Genomic DNA, 19,366 nt, shown 5'->3' on the forward strand with positions numbered 1-19,366 from the left:
TTCTAGCAAATGATGGCCTTTGACATTTCTTTTGGTTACTTTTTTCTACTCTCTCTCTCTCTCTCTCTCTCTCTCTCTCTCTCTCTCTCTCTCTCTCTCTCTCTCTCTCTCTCTCTCTTCAAAGTTTGTTTACTTCTCAATTGGACTCTCAATAGTGAAGCATCACAAATTTCAACTATCTATATGCTAATTTTCGAAGAATAATATGTTGTAAATAGTGCTACATCTAAGAAGTTATCTTAAGATAAAAATTTTAAGTCTTCAGAAACTCTTACTACAAAAATAAATTTTTCGTTGTGATTTTCTCATAATTTTTTGGATGATTCTCCCATTATCTTATTCAAATTGCATGTAATCACCCGCTATGTAAAGCTAATAGGAGTTCATTATGAAAACGAAGTATATTAAAAATAATATTGTTATATTATCTAATCCATACAAGATATTTCAAAATAAATAAAGAAAAAATTTGAAATATTTTTTTTACAATCCTAACTTTTCATAAATTTTAAAATGCTCCATTTAAAGTCTGATCACAACTTTTATAACACAACTTTGTTATGAAATCTAATCTATTTTAGATTTATCATTTAAACAGGACCATATTGTAGTTTCGCTTTAACCATGATTCTGAAACCAAATCAAACTAGCTGATTCAACTGGGTTAACTAGGATTAGTCACCAAATCGATTTGATTCGGACAAAAATTTAATTTGCAATGAACCAGTTAAAGAATTGGAAATATTTGCCAAAGAACCAGTCGACTGATGCTCTTTTTTTGTGGTTAACTGATTTAATATAATAAAACACAAAAAATTATTTTCTTTAAAAAAATATATTTTATACATAAATGTATTATTTTATTATATTCGATTCAATTTCAATAGAATTTCAGTTGAACTTTTAAACTTTTGAGTTTCTAATTCTATCAGTTCAATGACCTATTCAATTTTAAGAAAATTTGGTTTAACAAGAGTTAAGCCACAAAGCGGTCTCTGAGATTGGCATCATGCACCAAAATCGTCCTTGAGATTCTAATTGCACCAATTACGTCTCTGAGATTGACAAGAATATATCACGTTAGTCCCTGAACTATTTTTCGTTAATCGCGTGCAGATGTGGCTTGATGATATGGACCATTAGTGGCACATGTCACTTCATGGTTTAGCCACGTGTGATGATATGATGACGGATTGATCAGACGTCACAATATTATTTGGCTATGTGTCATCTTGTGCCACATGTCACAATATTATTTCTCCACGTATAATCTACTATGTCATCATTGTAGATGAATGAAATTGGTCCCCGACTTTGGATAAAGTGACTCATTTTTAGTCCGTGAAATTGAATATCGTGGACTAAATTAGTCCCTTCACCAGCTTTTTTGGTTTTGTTATGAATTTAAAATTCTCAATATCATTGAATGCACTAATTTTAATTATATTTTTTCACATATTTTTAAAATACAAATACTTTTGATAAATATTTTTAATATTTTAGTTTTAATCATATAATTTTTTTAATAATAATTTAATATTGATAACTATATGACATGAGATTTGTGATGAAATCACATATTCACTTTAGATAAGATCATAAATTCAGATGACTAAATTATCATCTCTTACTATAAATATCTCAATAAACTCAGGTATTTCTCAATCCAATTGTCACATAAATCAATTTAAAACCATACTGATTTAGACATCGGAGTCTCTTACAAGTACCTCTAACTGCCATCTTGGAACTGACATGAAGGCACTTCAAGCAGTCTTACTGCCATTTTCGACCTCTTTCATCTAGTTCATTTACGCACAACCGGTTTAAAGTATGCTCGTAACAATGATTATGTTATCTAATAAAAGAATTATATGATTGATTTAAAAAATATATTTTGTAAGTCCAAAAACAGTGTATTTCACAGAATAAAAAAATTAAAAAAAATGTGTATTTTGATTGTTAATTTTTTGTTAAAAATATGCATATTTTTTGTCGAGAAAAAAAAAGTGTGGTTGATCAATGTCTAACTTTTTTAAAAATCACATAGTTATATATTACAGAATCTATCAATGTTAAATGATTGTAGGAAAATTTATATAGTTAAAACTAAAATCTTAATAATATTTTATAAAAATACCTGTGTTTAAACGACATGTGAAAAAATAGAATTAAAAATTAGTGCATAAAAAAATATTAAGAATTTTGAATTAAAAAAATATTGAATTGATTAATTTGGTACACAATATTTAATTTTAGATACTAAAATGAGTCACTTAATACAAAATTAGGAATTAATTTAATACATCTAAAATAATAACATATATAGTGAATGATATGTAAATAAATAATACTGTAACACATAGTACAAGCTGATATATAGTCTAATAGTATTATAACATGTGGCGCATAAGTCTAATTATATCATAAAATGACACTTGTAATTAACAAAAAATAAGAGATTGTCATAATACACTTTTATCAATCTCATAAATATAATTAATGCCATTAAAATTTTATGGACAATTTTATGACACTATTCCAATTTCAAAATCCATTTTAAAACTTAACTCGGCTTAACAAACATAGAGTTGGTATTTTCATGCCGACATGTAATTGGTTGTTTGCATATAGATGTATACCTAATTAATGTCACTACTTGGCCAATACTTGATGTTAGTTATGGTCAAAAGAAAAATATTTCGAGCTTTAGAAGCTAGATTGAAGTGACACACATAATGGACTGATTTATCGTTACCAACAAAGAAAAATTTTTGATTTCAATATAAGTCAAATCACATGTAATTTGTTCTCATACTCCATGTGGCCAAATGTAACTTACGTTGAGAGAGCTTGTGATTACAAAATTATTTTTATCAGCATAAAGAATCCATGATTATATATATATATATATATATTGAAAATTGTACATTAATATTGTTCTTGTGTGGATAACTTAGACGCAACCTCGACTATGAAAGTTGACGTCGAGATTTCATCTTTAACGCCGAGCTATAAGCTAAGACAATCCGAGCTTTTCGTCTAGAGAGATGTAACCTCATGGAGAGTATGAACAAAAAGAGATAGTGTACCTGCAAAAGGCATTCCGATGCTTAAGTTAGTACTGAGAATTCAGTGTGTTTGTTAAGGATGAGATATCATACCTTTATAGGTGGAGTATAAAAGATCGGTTACGTTACTGTTGATCACCTGAATTGAAGAGCACTTATTAGGTTTTAATAAGTGATAATGTCTGCTCGGACGTTTTTATTCTAGGATGTAACGTATAACACCGAGCTATAGTTGCAGAGTTATGGTGCATAAATCCGAGTTATGACATCGAATTTGTAACAGCCATATCATAGCCCCCAAGCTTAGCCTGGGAATATGTTTAATGAAGTAGGTTGAGCTTTTAATGAATAATAAATCGACTATTGAGTAGGTGCATAACTCGGCAATTGACTTAGCCTTGGAGCCCCCAGTTTAAGTTGCTTTATTAAACAGTTATTTAATTAATATGAGTAGGAGAGAGAAACTAAATTGATTGCTTATTAAGGGCATGCGTGTTCCTAATGAATATCGTTTCTTCTGAGGCAACTGAAGTGATGAGTTAGTGGATTTCAAAAATAGTTTTAAAGTTTTAATTAAAAACTTTGGAATCCAAAAGGGTGGCATAAGGTTTTGTGGTTATCAGAGGCATTTGAAGGATCATGACCAAAAGAGGTATGTTTTTGTTTTGCCTGTAGCTTCTGCAACCTCATCCCTGTAATTTCTGTACTTCATCTTCCTTAGCTTGCTTTCTAATGGGGTTTGAGAGGGAGAAAAAAAAGAGAGAATCGATTGGTCTTATGATCGGGTAAATGAAGACGTGAGGAAGTGTCCGTCTCTGTTTTTGGATGAGGATGTTGTGAAGGAGATAGATAAGAGTAAGATTGTGAGGGGTGGATCTGGGGTTTGGTTGAAGTTGCTACCATGTTCTGACAGTGACCGGGTGTTTCACAAGGGGGAGGATTTTGAGTATTTTTATATGTACAGTTGCGTGTTGATAAACTCCAATTTCGTAGTTTATCTTGTGCTTAATTTGGGAAATTTTATCACCTTTTTCCATATTTATTCAATGAAATAGCATGATTTTGTAATTCTCCCTTAATTTGTGCTTAAATGTGAAAACATGCTTTTTAGGCCTTAAAATAGCTAAATTTAACTCACTTTAATTCCATTCAATACTTTGATATGTTTGTTAAGTGATTTCAGGTTTAGAAGGCAAGTATTGGATGGAAGAAGTGAGGAGAAAAGCATGCAAAGTGGGAGAAATCATGAAGAAATGAAGAAACCGCAAAGCTGTCATACCTGACCTCTTCGCACTCAATCGACCATAACGTGAGCTACAGAGGTCCAAATGAGGCGGTTCTAGCTGCGTTGGAAAGCTAACATCCAGGGCTACAAAATGATAGAAAATTTTCTATAGTTGCCTGACGTATAGGGGCACGCACGCGCACTGTATGTGTGCACGCCGATGGAGTGGCGTGGGTCCATTTTGGGCAACTCATTGGGGGCGATTTGTAGCTCATTTTGGGCCCAATCCAACTCATTTATGCTGCTATTGAACCCAAGGATTGAAGGGGGAATGAACCAAGTAGTCATGGTTTAGTTTTGATCATGTTTTAGGGGTAAAGTTAGGTTAATCACTCTCAAATTTTCTCTTTTAATTCTTGTTTTGATTTCAACTCTCTTGATATTTTAGTGTTCTATCGTCTTAATCTTCTTACTTTCTCTTGTTAATTTCTTGTTGTGCTCTATTTTATGTTTATTAATAATTGTTGGATCTTAATTCTCTTTAATGCAATTTTATATTTCCATGCTCTTTTATGTTTATCTTAGTTGTTATTGTTGATTTCTTGCTTGTGGTAGTCATGGGTTTCTTTTAATTCTTGCATTTTATGATGTTTACTTTTATTGCACACTAGGTATTTGATAAAATATTTTCTTTAGTTTTTTAGTAGTTTTTTTTACTCTTGGCCTAGGCTAAAGGGATTGAGTGACCTTGAGTCATTGGGTCTCAATGAATTGGTGATTTGAGAACTCTTGGTGATCAATTTGATATCCATTGACACTAACCCGCTACTAATCTAATTAGTAGATAGGTTGGGACTTATGGGTTGATGTGATCAAACCTATTTGACGTACTCTAAGCTTAGGAGTAGACGTTACGTACTTAAGGCTTTTAGAAGTAGACTTAATAGGTTGACCTCTCATAATTATCAATATTTGGTATGTAGACAAGGATGGTGATCTCAATTTCCCATGTCTTAGCCAAGAGTTTTTTCCATTTATTTTATTAATTCTTATCATTTACTTTCTTATTTTTTACTTTCTTGTCAAACTATAAAATCAAACCCCCCCTTGCATTTTCATAGTCAATAATTGATCACTTCATTGCAATTTCTTGTGAGACGACCCGGAGTTCAAATACTTCGGTTAATTCTTATTTGGGGTTTGTTATTTGTGAAAACCAAAATTTTTGATTGGGATGATTGTTTGTTGGTTTGGAGCTATGCTTACAACGAAGTAATTCTTTTCTATAAGAAGAAAATCTAGACCGACACACCAATTTCTCATCATCACGTGTTGGAATAGTTGAGGGTAAAACTCCCTTTTACAGATTTCCAATGTCAGGTGCTTAAGCAGTTAAACTGTGCACCATCTCAACTTCACCCTAATGGCTGGGCATTTCTTTGTGGTTTTGAGGTTCTGATGGAGTTCTTGGAGGAGACAGCTTCAATGGAGTTGTTTTTCTTCCGATTTCAAGCTAAAGGTGTTTGGAATGGTGGTTGGGAGAACTTGAATAGTTCACTGAGGTTTGCTATATTTAAACTGTATAAGTCGTCCTTCAAAATTTTTAAGGAATATATGTGAAGGTTAGTAATGTAGAGGGAGATTTTTCTTTTTATGTGGACGAGCATTTGGGGGAAAAGTTTCTCCTGTGGTGGTGCTCAGAGGCTTAGAATATTCTGTGGCCTGAAACCATAAGTGGAAGGGATGAATGTATAATTGAGTATTTAGTTGAGGGTGTTGATCGGAAAGAGTTGATTTCTGTGGTTGATCTACTATAGTGGGACAAAAATAGGCAGGCCGTGATAGATTACTTAGGTGAGTTATTTTTGAAATATTGTTGTTTGAATAAAACTGAAATATGGTGGTAACTGTTTGACCTTGTTGCTGTCAGGTGGAAAATATCCCGGGGTGTCTGTGGTGACCCTTAGAGCTCGGGTGAAAAGTAAAAACTTGGATAAGGAGTGGTCGACCTCAAAAGTCGAGAAAGTTGTTGGTGTTGGCGAGGTGAATCAGCCAGACCTGAGGAGAAGAAAAGTGATTTTGAAGAAAAGGAAACATGTCATGGTGGATTTATTTGAGGAATCCGAGGATGCCAGGGATGAGGTCCCAATGGAGAAAATTCAAGGGTTTTTTGAAAAGCAGAAGAAGTTGCATGATGTTGACAATCAGAGCGATGGCTCGTCACTGTGGGGGAAGGATTTTCCCTATATGGTTGTTGCTGACGAAGTTTGTCAGACGCCGACGGATGTGACTCTGGCGGATGAAGTCGGTGACGTTGCCATTGATCAATATATGCAGGTATTTGTATGTTTTATTTTGTTATTTGTGTTTTAGATTGATATACATATGTATATATATCTATTGTGTTTTCTGTGTTAAGGGTGGTCGGGCTTCGGCTAGCGAGCTTAGGGCGCAGCCAAGAGAAAAGACATCGAAAAGTGGCTGAACAAAAACAAGACTCGAGATTAAAGGAGGAGTTGGACCTAAAAAATGCTAAGGTTACTGAACTGGAAACTAGGCTATCTGAGATTGAGAAAGAATTAAAGCTAACCAAGGAAAATTAAGCGAAGGAGGTAGAGGACGTGAAGAAGAAAGAAGCCGACCTCTCCAGTATGAGTGCTCGGATTATTGAGGTTACGGCAAAATTGAAAGAGATGGAAAAGAGAAAAGAGACAGCAATTCTTGACTCATTTTTTGAAGGATTTGAACCAGGCTAAGTTTCTGGCTCCTGATGTTGATTTCTCCCATATGGATCAGAGATGTAGTTGTGGTGGACGATGATGGAGCAGCCGAAGATGAGGATGGGAATGTTGAACAGTAATGTTTGGTTGGATTTATATATTTTTTTTTACCGTACTATGGTTTTTATTTGAGACATTTAATAGTAGTTGTAAACTAATTTTCTCCTTGGTGAGATTTTGACTATTTTTGCCTATGCTTTACCAAAAAAGAAAAGGCAATCTATTTGATGATAGTTAGATAATATTGCTTTTGAGCTTGTATGGATTGTATTCATTAGTAATTTTGAATTAGTTACGTAATTCGTACAACTGTTGAAATTGTAGGTTTGGAACCTTGGCCAAATTTTTAGGATGTTGGTGCACGAAATTGTGATGATCAATGGCGCCACAACTTAGTACGCACAATTGTAATCTCAACTCTTTTTCACAATTATGTACAACTAACCAGCAAGTGCACTGGGTCATCCAAGTAATAAACCTTACGTGAGTAAGGGTCGATCCCACGGAGATTGTCGGCTTGAGGCAAGCTATGGTCATCTTGTAAATCTTAGTCAGGCGGATTCAAATGGTTATGGAGAATTGATAATTAAAAGATGAATAAAATATAAAATAGGATAGAGATACTTATGTAATTCATTGGTGAGAATTTCAGATAAGCGTATGAAGATGCTTTGTTCCTCCTGAAATTCTGCTTTCCTATTGTCTTCATCCAATCATTCATACTCCTTTCCATGGCAAGCTGTATGTTGGGTATCACTGTTGTCAATGGCTACCTCCCGTCCTCTCAATGAAAATGGTCCAAATGCGCTGTCACCGCACGGCTAATCAGCTGTTGGTTCTCGATCATGTTGGAATAGGATCCATTGATCCTTTTGCGTCTGTCACTACGCCCAACACTCGCGAGTTTGAAGCTCGTCACAGTCATCCCATCCAAGATCCTACTCGGAATACCACAGACAAGATTTAAACTTTCTGGATCTCAAGAATGGCCGCCAATAATTCTAGCCTATACCACGAAGACTCCGATCTTTTGGAGTGGAGGCTAAGAGATACACACTCAAGCTATTGCAGATAGAACGGAAGTGGTTGTCAGGCACGCGTTCATAGGTGAGAATGATGATGAGTGTTACGGATCATCACATTCATCAGGTTGAAGTGCAAGTGAATATCTTGGAATAAGAATAAGCTTGAATTGAATAGAAAAACAATAGTACTTTGCATTAATTCATGAGGAACAGCAGAGCTCCACACCTTAATCTATGGGGTGTAGAAACTACACCGTGGAAAATACATAAGAAAAAAAGGTCTAGGCATGGCCGTGAGGCCAGCCCCCAAAACGTGATCAAGAGATCAAAAGATGAACTAAAGATTCCAAGATTCAAAGATGATCAAAAGATGAAAATACAATAGCAAAAGTTCCTATTTATAGAGAACTAGTAGCCTAGGGTTTACAAAAATGAGTAAATGATGCAGAAATCCACTTTCAGGCCCACTTGGTGTGTGCTTGGGCTGAGTATTGATGCTTTCACTTGTAGAGACTTTTCTTGGAGTTAAACGCCAGCTTTGGTGCCAGTTTTGGCGTTTAACTCCAGCTTTTATGCCAGTTCTGGCGTTTTGATGCTAGAATTTTTATGCTGACTTGGAACGCCGTTTTGGGCCATCAAATCTCGGGCAAAGTATGGACTATTATATATTGCTGGAAAGCCCAGGATGTATAATTTCCAACGCAATTGAGAGCGCGCCAATTGGGCCTCTGTAGCTCCAGAAAATCCACTTCGAGTGCAGGGAGGTCAGAATCTAACAGCATCTGCAGTCCTTTTTCAGCCTCTGAATTAGATTTTTGCTTAGGTCCCTCAATTTCAGTCAGAAAATACCTGAAATCATAGAAAAATACAAAAACTCATAGTAAAGTCCAGAAATGTTATTTTTATTTAGAAACTAATAAAAACATAATAAAAATTAACTAAAATATACTAAAAACTACCTAAAAACAATGCCAAAAAGCGTATAAATTATCCGCTCATTACAACACCAAACTTAAATTGTTTCTTGTCCCCAAGTAACTGAAAGTCAAATAGTATAAAAGGAAGAGAATATACTATAAATTCCAAATTATCAATGAAACTTAGCTCCAACTAGATGAGCGGGACTAGTAGCTTTTTGCCTCTGAACAATTTTGGCATCTCACCTTATCCTTTGAAGTTCAGAATGATTGGCATCTATAGGAACTCAGAATTTAGATAGTGTTATTGATTCTCCTAGTTCAGTATGTTGATTCTTGAACACAGCTACTTTATGAGTCTTGGCCGTGGCCCTAAGCACTTTGTTTTCTAGTATTACCACCGGATACATAAATGCCACAGACACATAACTGGGTGAACCTTTTCAGATTGTGACACAGCTTTGCTAGAGTCCCCAATTAGAGGTGTCTAGGGTTCTTAAGCACACTCTTTTTGCTTTGGACCACGACTTTAACCGCTCAGTCTCAAGTTTTCACTTGACACCTTCATGCCACAAGCACATGGTTAGGGACAGCTTGGTTTAGCCTTTTAGGCCAGGATTTTATTCTTGTGGGCCCTCCTATCCATTAATGCTCAAAGCCTTGGATCCTTTTTCTACCCTTAACTTTTGGTTTAAAGGGTTACTGGCTTTTTCTGCTTGCTTTTTCTTTTTCTTTCTTTTTCTTTTCGCCATTTTTTTTGCAAGCTTCTTCTTTTTCACTGCTTTTTCTTGCTTCAAGAATCAATTTTATTATTTTTCAAATCATCAATAACATTTTGACTTTTTCATTATTCTTTCAAGAGCCAACAATTTTAAAATTCATAAACAATAATATCAAAAATATGCACTGTTCAAGCATTCATTCAGAAAACAAAAAGTATTGTCACCACATCAAAATAATTAAACTAATTTCAAGGATGAATTCGAAATCATGTACTTCTTATTCTTTTGTAATTAAAACATTTTTCATTTAAGAAAGGTGATGGATTCATAGGACATTCATAGCTTTAAGGCATAGACACTTAAACACTAGTGATCATGTAATAAGACACAAACATAATAAAACATAAAGCATAATTTTCAAAAAACAGAAAAATAAGAACAAGAAAATTAAAGAACGGGTCCATCATAGTGATGGCGGTTTGTTCTTCCTCTTGAAGATCTTATGGAGTGCTTGAGCTCCTCTATGTCTCTTCCTTGCCTTTGTTGCTCCTCCCTCATGACTCTTTGGTCTTCTCTAATTTCATGGAGGAGGATGGAATACTCTTGGTGCTCCACCCTTAGTTGTCCCATATTGGAACTTAATTCTCCTAGGGAAGTGTTGATTTACTCCCAATAATTTTGTGTAGAAAAGTGCATCCCTTGAGGCATCTCAAGGATTTCATGATGAGGAATTTCCTCATGCTCTTGTCCATGAGTGGGCTCTCTTGTTTGCTTCATCATTTTCTTAGTGATGGGATTGTCCTCATCAATAAGGATGTCTTCTTCTATGTCAATCCCAGCTGAATTGCAGAGGTGACAAATGAGATGAGGAAAGGCTAACCTTGCCAAGGTAGAGGACTTGTCCACCACCTTGTAGAGTTCTAGGGATATAACCTTATGAACTTCTACTTCCTCTCTAATCATGATGCTATGGATCATGATAGCCTGGTCTATAGTAACTTCAGACCGGTTGCTAGTGAGAAGGATTGAGCGTTAGATGAACTCCAACCATCCCCTAGCCACGGGCTTGAGGTCATGCCTTCTTAGTTGAACCAGCTTCCCTCTTGAATCTCTCTTCTATTGAGCGCCCTCTTCACAAATGTCTATGAGGACTTGGTTCAAACTTTGATCAAAGTTGACCCTTCTAGTGTAGGGGCGTACATCTCCTTGCATCATGGGCAAGTTGATGCCATCCTTACATTTTTCGCACTAAAATCTAAGCATTTTCCCCAGATCATTGTAAGCCAATTCTTTGGGTCCGGGTTCACACTTTGATCATGGTTCTTGGTGATCCATGCATTGGCATAGAACTCTTGAACCATTAAGATCCCGACTTGTTGAATGGTGTTGGTGAGAATTTCCCAACCTCTTCTTCGAATCTCAAGTCGGATCTCCGGATATTCACCCTTTTTGAGTTTGAAAGGGACCTCAGGGATCACCTTCTTCTTGGCCACAACTTCATAGAAGTGGTCTTGATGGACCTTTGAGATGAATCTCTCCATCTCCCATGACATGGAGGTGGAAGCTTTTACCTTCCCTTTCCTCTTTCTAGAGGTTTCTCCGGCCTTTGGTGCCATAAATAGTTATGAAAATACAAAAAGCTTAAGCTTTTCCCACACCAAACTTAGAAGGTTTGCTCGTCCTCGAGCAAAAAAAGAAAGAAAAGAGTAGAAGAAGAAGAAAATGAAGGAGATTGAGGGGGGTTAGTGGTTCGACCAAGGGGGAGAAGTAGTGTGTATGATATGTGAAGATGAAGGAGTGAAGATTAGTTTATATAAGAGTGGAGAGAGGGGTAGGGTTCGGCCATGTATGGGTGGGTTTGGGAGGGAAAGTGGTTTGAATTTGAATGGTGAGGAGGGTGGGATTTTATGATGGATGGATGTGGATTGGTGAAGAGATTATGGAGAATAGGGTAGGTGTGGTTCCTGTAGGGTCCACAGATCCTGAGGTGTCAAGGACTTCTCATCACTGCACCATGTTGGCGTGTAAACGCCCCCTGCATTGCCAATCTGGCGTTAAACGCCAGGTTGCTGCCCATTTCTGGCGTTTAACGCCAGCTTTTCTCCCCTTTTTGGCATTTAACGCCAGCTCTGTGCCCATTTCTGACGTTAAACGCCAGTCTGGTGCCCATTTCTGGTGTTAAACGCCAGTCTGGTGCCCATTTCTGGCATTAAACGCCCAGAATGGTGCCAGACTGGAAGTTTAACGCCCATTCTGCTACCCTTACTGGCATTTAAACGCCAGCAAGCTTCTCCTCCAAGGTGTGCTATTTTTAATCTTGTTTTTCATTCTGTTTTTGCTTTTTCAGTTATTTTTGTGACCTCACATGATCATCAACTTAAAGAAAATATAGAATAACAATGGAAAATAGAAATTTAACATAGATAAATAAAAATTGGGTTGCCTCCCAACAAGCGCTTCTTTAATGTCAATAGCTTGACAGTAGGCTCTCATGGAGCCTCACAGATAATCAGAGCATGACGATGGCCTCCCAACACCAAACTTAGAGTTTGAATGTGGGGGCTCTATTTGACTCTGCATTGAGAGAAGCTTTTCATGCTTCATCTCTATGGTTACAGAGGGAGATCCTTGAGCTTTAAACACAAGGGAGTCCTCATTCACGTGAAGGACCAATTCTCCTCTATCAACATCAATCACAGCTTTTGCTGTGGCTAGGAAGGGTCTGCCAAGGATGATGGATTCATCCATACACTTCCTAGTGTCTAGGATTATGAAATCAGCAGGGATGTAGTGGCTATCAACCTTTACCAAGACATCCTCTACAAGTCCATAAGCCTGTTTCCTTGAATTGTCTGCCATCTCTAGTGAGATTCTTGTAGCTTGTACCTCAAGGATCCCTACCTTCTCCATCACAGAGAGTGGCATGAGGTTTATACTTGACCCCAGGTCACACAGAGCCTTCTCAAAGGTCATGGTGCCTATGGTACAAGGTATTGAGAACTTTCCAGGATCCTGTCTCTTCTGAGGTAATCTCTGCCTAGTCAAGTCATCCAGTTCTTTGGTGAGCAAGGGGGGTTCATCCTCCCAAATATCATTACCAAATAACTTGGCATTTAACTTCATGATTACTCCAAGGTACTTAGCAACTTGCTCTTCAGTAACATCTTCATCCTCTTCAGAGGAAGAATACTCATCAGAGCTCATGAATGGCAGAAGTAAATTCAATGGAATCTCTATGGTCTCTGTATGAGCCTCAGATTCCCATGGTTCCTCATTAGGGAACTCCTTGGAGGCCAGTAAATGTCCATTGAGGTCTTTATCAGTGGAAATCACTGCCTTTCCCTCCTCCATGCATTCGGCCATGTGGGACGTGTTTATGGCCTTGCATTCTCTCTTTGGGTTTTCTTCTGTATTGCTTGGGAGAGTACTAGGAGGGAGTTCAGTAACTTTCTTACTCAGCTGACCCACTTGTGCCTCCAAATTTCTAATAGAGGACCTTGTTTCAGTCATGAAACTTTGAGTGGTCTTAGTTAGATCAGAGATTATGGTTGCTAAGTCAGATTGGCTCTGCTTAGAATTTTCTGTCTGTTACTGAGAAGATGATGGAAAAGGCTTGCTATTGCTAAACCTATTTCTTCTACCATTACTGTTGTTGAAGCCTTGTTGAGGCCTCTGTTGGTCCTTCCATGAGAGATTTGGATGATTTCTCCATGAAGGATTATAGGTGTTTCCATAGGGTTCTCCCATATAATTCACCTCTTCCATTGCTGGGTTCTCAGGATTATAAGTTTCTTCTTCAGATGAAGCTTCTTTGGTACTGCCTGTTGCTGCTTGCATTCTAGACAGACTCTAAGAAATCATATTGACTTGCTGAGTCAATATTTTGTTCTGAGATAATATGACATTCAGAGTATCAATCTCAAGAACTCATTTCTTCTGATTTGTCCCATTATTCATAGGATTCCTTTCAGAAGTGTACATAAATTGGTTATTTGCAACGATTTCAATGAGTTCCTGAGCTTCTGCAGGCGTCTTCTTCAGATGAAGAGATCCTCCAGCAGAGCTGTCCAATGACATCTTGGACAGTTCAGACAGACCATCATAGAAGATACCTATGATGCTCCATTCTGAAAGCATGTCAGAAGGACACCTTCTGATCAATTATTTGTATCTTTCCCAGGCTTCATAGAGGGATTCACCTTCCTTCTGTCTGAAGGTTTGGACTTCCACTCTAAGCTTACTCAATTTTTGAGGTGGAAAGAATTTGGCCTGAAAAGCACTGACCAACTTTTCCCAAGAGTTCAGGCTTTCCTTAGGTTGTGAATCCAACCATATTCTAGCTCTGTCTTTTACAGCAAAGGGAAAAAGCATAAGCCTGTAGACCTCGAGATCAACCCCATTGGTCTTGACAGTGTCACAGATTTGCAAGAATTCAGCTAAGAACTGATGAGGATCTTCCAATGGAAGTCCATAAAACTTGCAATTCTGTTGCATTAGAGAAACTAATTGAGGCTTAAGCTCAAAGTTCTTTGCTCCAATGGCAGGAATTGAGATGCTTCTCCCATGGAAGTCGGGAGTAGGTGCAGTAAAGTCACCAAGCACCTTCCTTGCATTGTTGGCATTGTTGTTATTTTCGGCTGCCATGGCTTCTTCTTGTTTGAAAATTTCTATTAGGTCCTCTCTAGAGAGTTGTGCTTTAGCTTCTCTTAGCTTTCTCTTCAAGGTCCTTTCAGGTTCAGGATCAGCTTCAACAAGAATGCCTTTGTCTTTGCTCCTGCACATATGAAAGAGAGAAGAAGAAAGTATGAAATTCTCTATGTCACAGTATAGAGATTCTTTGGGGTGTCAGAGGAAAAGAAGAATAGAAGGAGGAGGCAGAGAGGAGAGAATTCGAACTTATAGAGAGAGGGAGTCTGAATTGCACATTGAGGAGGAGTGTTAGTCCCTTAAATAGAAGAAGGTGAGAAGGGGGAAAAGAATTTTCGAAAACAAATTTAAAAAGATTTTGAAATAATTAAAAGAAATTTTGAAAATTTGGTTGATGATTTTCGAAAATTGAAATTGAGAAAGTAATTAAGTGATTTTGAAAAAAAAATTTTGAAATTAGAAATAAAAAAGATGTGATTGAAAATCATTTTGAAAAAGATGTGGTTGAGAAGATATGATTGAGAAGATAGGGTTTAAAAAAAAAGATATGATTGAAAAGATATGATTGAAAAGATATGATTGAAAAGATATGATTGAAAAACAATTTAAAAAGATTTGATTTTAAGATTAACGACTTGGCTAACAAGAAATTTAAAAGATATGATTCTAAAATTCAAATATTGAACCTTTCTTAACAAGGAAGAAATTTTTGAATCAAATCACTAATTGTTAGCAAGGATTTTCGAAAATAGTAAAAAAAATGGAAAGGATTTGATTTTGAAAAGATATGATTGAAAAGATATGATTTGAAAAAGATTTGATTTTGAAAAATTATGAAAATTTGAAAAAGATTTGAATTAAAAACAAAATCTTCCCTCCTGTGCCCTCCTGGCGTTAAACGCCCAGAATGGTATCCATTCTGGCGTTTAACGCCCAAAATACTACCTTTTTGGGCGTTTAACGCCCTGCCAGGTACCCTGGCTGGCGTTTAAACGCCAGTTTTCCTTCCTCATTAGGCGTGTTGAACGCTCAGCTTTTTCTCTATAATTCCTCTGCTGCATGTTTTGAATCTTCAATTCTCTGTATTATTAACTTTGAAAAGACATAATTTTGAAATTTTTTTTAAATTTTTAATGATGAGAAACAATCAAAATGCAACTAATCATGGAAAACTAAGATCAAATAAACAATGCATGCAAGACACCAAACTTAGAAATTTTCATATTAGAGACACTAACAAATTGAGAATGTATATGAAAAATAACAAAACACACAAAACAAGAGAATTTAAAGATCAGAGCAGGAAAATCATCAAGAACAACTTGAAGATTAATGAAGAACATAATTCATACATTCGAAAAATGCAGGGAATTAAATAAAACATGCAGGACACCAAACTTAAAAATTGATACTAGACTTAAACAAGAAACACAAATTATTTTTTATTTTTATTATTTTATTAATTTTTTTGTATTTTTTTCAAAAATTACTTTGGAAAAAGAAAAATAAGAAATTCAAAATTTTTAATACAAATTCCAGGAATCATGCAATGTTAGTCTAAAGCTTCAGTCTAAAAAGATTAGACATGACTAGCCAAGCTTCAGCAGGACATTACATACAACAGTGATGCCAAGGCATCTTAGGCTAGTTTCACTAGCATTTTTTTGTTAGTTTTAGTTGTTTTATGCATTTTCTTGAGCTTAAAGTAACCAAGAATGGTTAAAATGAGAACAAAGCAATGAACCATCCAAACAGTATGATTTTGATGCAAATTCCATGAGTTTTTAGTTATATTACTTGAATGCTATTAATGGAAGATTTCTCATGAAATTTTGCAAGACTTTGATGCAATTGTTTGGATGATTTCAGGGAAGAAGAGGCTAAGCAAGGAAGCAACAAAATCAATAAAGGAAGCTTGAATATCACATGTGGAGTTTAAGTTCCAGTTTAAGCCTAAACTGGAGCTTAAACGCCAGAATCAGGAAGGCTAAGAAATGCTGAAATTGAAGTTTAACCTCCAGTTTAACCTTAAACTGGAGGTTAAACGCCAGAATGAGAATGCCACTCAGGAAGGAGTTCCATGTTTAACCTCCAGTTTAACCTTAAACTAAAGGTTAAACGCCAGAATGGGAAAAGCACCAGGGAGCCATTTCCACGTTTAAGCTCCAGTTTGACCTCAAACTGGAGCTTAAACGTGTTCGACCAAGTTTTCTCCTCCAGGGTTGCTCTCTCCATTTCCACGTTTAAGCTCCAGTTTGACCTCAAACTGGAGCTTAAACGTGTTCGACACCTCCAGGGCTACCCTTCTAAGCTTCCACGTTTAACCTCCAGTTTAACCTTAAACTGGAGGTTAAACGTGTTCGACCTCCAGGATGCCTCCTTCCATTTCCACGTTTAACCTCCAGTTTAACCTTAAACTGGAGGTTAAACGTGTTCGACACCTCCAGGGCTACCCTTCTAAGCTTCCACGTTTAACCTCCAGTTTAACCTTAAACTGGAGGTTAAACGTGTTCGACCTCCAGGATGCCTCCTTCCATTTCCACGTTTAACCTCCAGTTTAACCTTAAACTGGAGGTTAAACGTGTTCGACCTCCAGGGCTGCCCTTCCTATATCCACGTTTAAGCTTCAGTTTAACCTTAAACTGAAGCTTAAACGTGTTCGACTACATGACTCTCCAGGGCTGCCTTCTTCCATTTCCACGTTTAAGCTTCAGTTTAACCTTAAACTGAAGCTTAAACGTGCCTCTACAAAAGGCTTCACTGGAAGTGTCTGGCGTTTAAGCTGTAGTTTAAGCTTAAACTGCAACTTAAACGCCACTCTTGGAAAAGGTTTCTGGGCCAAAAATATTGCGGTTTAAGTTAGTCTTTGAGCACAAACATTAACTTAAACTTACTCTGGCATGAAACCCAATTGAATATCATGGTTTATGGGACTGGGCCTGAAGGATTGATGAGTCTGAAATTTCAATTTGTTGAGTCATGTGTCATTATTTGATTATCACTAAGTTGGCTCAATGAATGTTACAGAATTTGGATCAGCAGCCTCATCAAGATTATGGATCATAAACCCAAAGCAAAAGGAAAGCAGGAGAGGCCTCAAAGCCCAAGAAACACAACAGAAGCTCAATATAGAAAGTGTATAAATAGGATAGAATTTAAGTTAGAGGGGGACTTTTGGAACTTTTACTTTTGCATTTAGCTAGTTTTCATTTCTTTGTAATTGAATTCCGAGCTATGACTCACTAAACCCCCTTTCATTGGGTTAGGGAGCTCTATTGTAATTCAATGAATCAATAATAGTTTATCTTCTTCTTCAATCTTTTCTCTTGAATTTTGTTAGAAAGCTTCTCGATCTAATTCCATTGGGTAGTTGTCTTGGGAAAGAAACTACCCATAATTGGAATCCTTCGGAACCTTGGGAAAGGAATGGAGGATTCATGCTAGAGAAGCTTTCTCACAGTGAATTGGATTGGGGTTTGGATGGATATTGTGACATGTAATCCTACCAAATTGTGGTTCATGAAACTGTGTGGTATAATCAGTGATCGAGCATCATCTCTTCTTATGAACATTTAAACCAAGGGATTGGGAATTTGTTTGTTTTTAGAGAGAATTGGTGAGCCAAGGGATTGGGATCCAATCATATAAGATTGCCAAGCAAAATTCAATGAATGCATTGGTTGAGGAAGAGATATACATGTTTTGATTCGGAGATCTCAATATCTCCTAACACCCAATGAATTCCCCATTTCTGATTTCCACTTTCTCTTTACATTCTGCAACTCAATTTATGCAATCACCCCCATTCCCTTTTAATTTCAGCAATTTAGCTTCTGCTCTTTAATTCATGCAATTTAAGATTCCGCCATTTCAATTTCTTGTCATTTACTTTTCCCGCCAATTTTACATTCCGCAATTCTCATCTAAATCTTGATTCCGCTCAACTAGAACACACTTCTAATCCGAATTGCTCACTCAACCAATCCTTGTGGGATTCGACCTCACTCTATTGTGAGTTTTTACTTGACGATAACCGGTGCACTTGCCGGAAGGAATTTTGCCGATCGTGCAATTTCCTAAATCGTAGCATAACTAGTTTATGCGCATCAAGTTTATGGCGCCGTTGCCGGGGATTGGTTTTCGATTGACAATTCTCAAATTGGAAGTTAACTAGATTGAGCATTTTTTTTTTGTTTTGATTAATTCAGTACAAGTTACTTGTTGAATTTTAATTTCTGCACTCTGTTACATGCTTTCTTTCTTTATGCCTTTAAATTCAAGCAACTAACCCACTGACTCACTAACTGTTTGAATTAATTCCTCAATTGCTCTAACCATACTCTTCCATTAACCAAGAGTATTTCACTTGTTTGTTGCCTGTGCTGTGTTCTTGTATGACAGGTAGGAGAGGAGAGACATCAACTCCTCCATATACCGAACCAGAGAGGACCCTTCATAGACTTAGAAGGGAAGCAAGAGGGAAGAGAGTACTGGGAGAAGAAGAATCTGAAGGAGAATCTGAGGACAATTTTGAGGAAGCTCTAGATCTCAACATGGATAGAGAAGTTCACAACCATGAGAGAGCTGATGGAAACAATGCCATTCCTGAGAGGAGGGTTCTTAGTTCATACATAAACCCAACCTCTGGGAATTGTGGTAGCAGCATTCAGAAACCACCCATTCAGGCCAACAATTTTGAACTCAAACCACAGCTAATATCACTTGTGGAGAATCATTGTTCATTTGGTGGGAGTGCTAATGAAGATCCCAACCAACATCTCACAAAATTCCTGAGAATTTGTGACACTGTGAAGTCCAATGGAGTCCAGGAAGATGCCTATAAACTGCTTTTGTTCCCATTTTCACTTAGGGACAAAGCAGCTAAGTGGCTGGAATCATTCCCAAGGGGGAGTCTAACAACATGGGATGAGGTGGAAAGCAAGTTTCTGGCACGTTTCTACCCCCCACAAAAGGTCAAT

At 36.8% G+C, this 19,366-nt stretch overlaps 1 non-coding gene across 1 annotated transcript; it reads left to right on the forward strand.

Moving 5' to 3' along the window:
- The first annotated feature begins 13,871 nt into the window (after positions 1-13,871).
- Positions 13,872-13,979, forward strand: LOC112774478 (small nucleolar RNA R71). The gene has a single exon (XR_003188967.1). It is a non-coding gene; the product is annotated as a small nucleolar RNA R71 (small nucleolar RNA).
- The last annotated feature ends 5,387 nt before the right edge of the window (positions 13,980-19,366 follow it).

The sequence above is a fragment of the Arachis hypogaea genome, chromosome 18, assembly GCF_003086295.3.
Source record: "Arachis hypogaea cultivar Tifrunner chromosome 18, arahy.Tifrunner.gnm2.J5K5, whole genome shotgun sequence".
Lineage (NCBI taxonomy): Eukaryota > Viridiplantae > Streptophyta > Magnoliopsida > Fabales > Fabaceae > Arachis > Arachis hypogaea.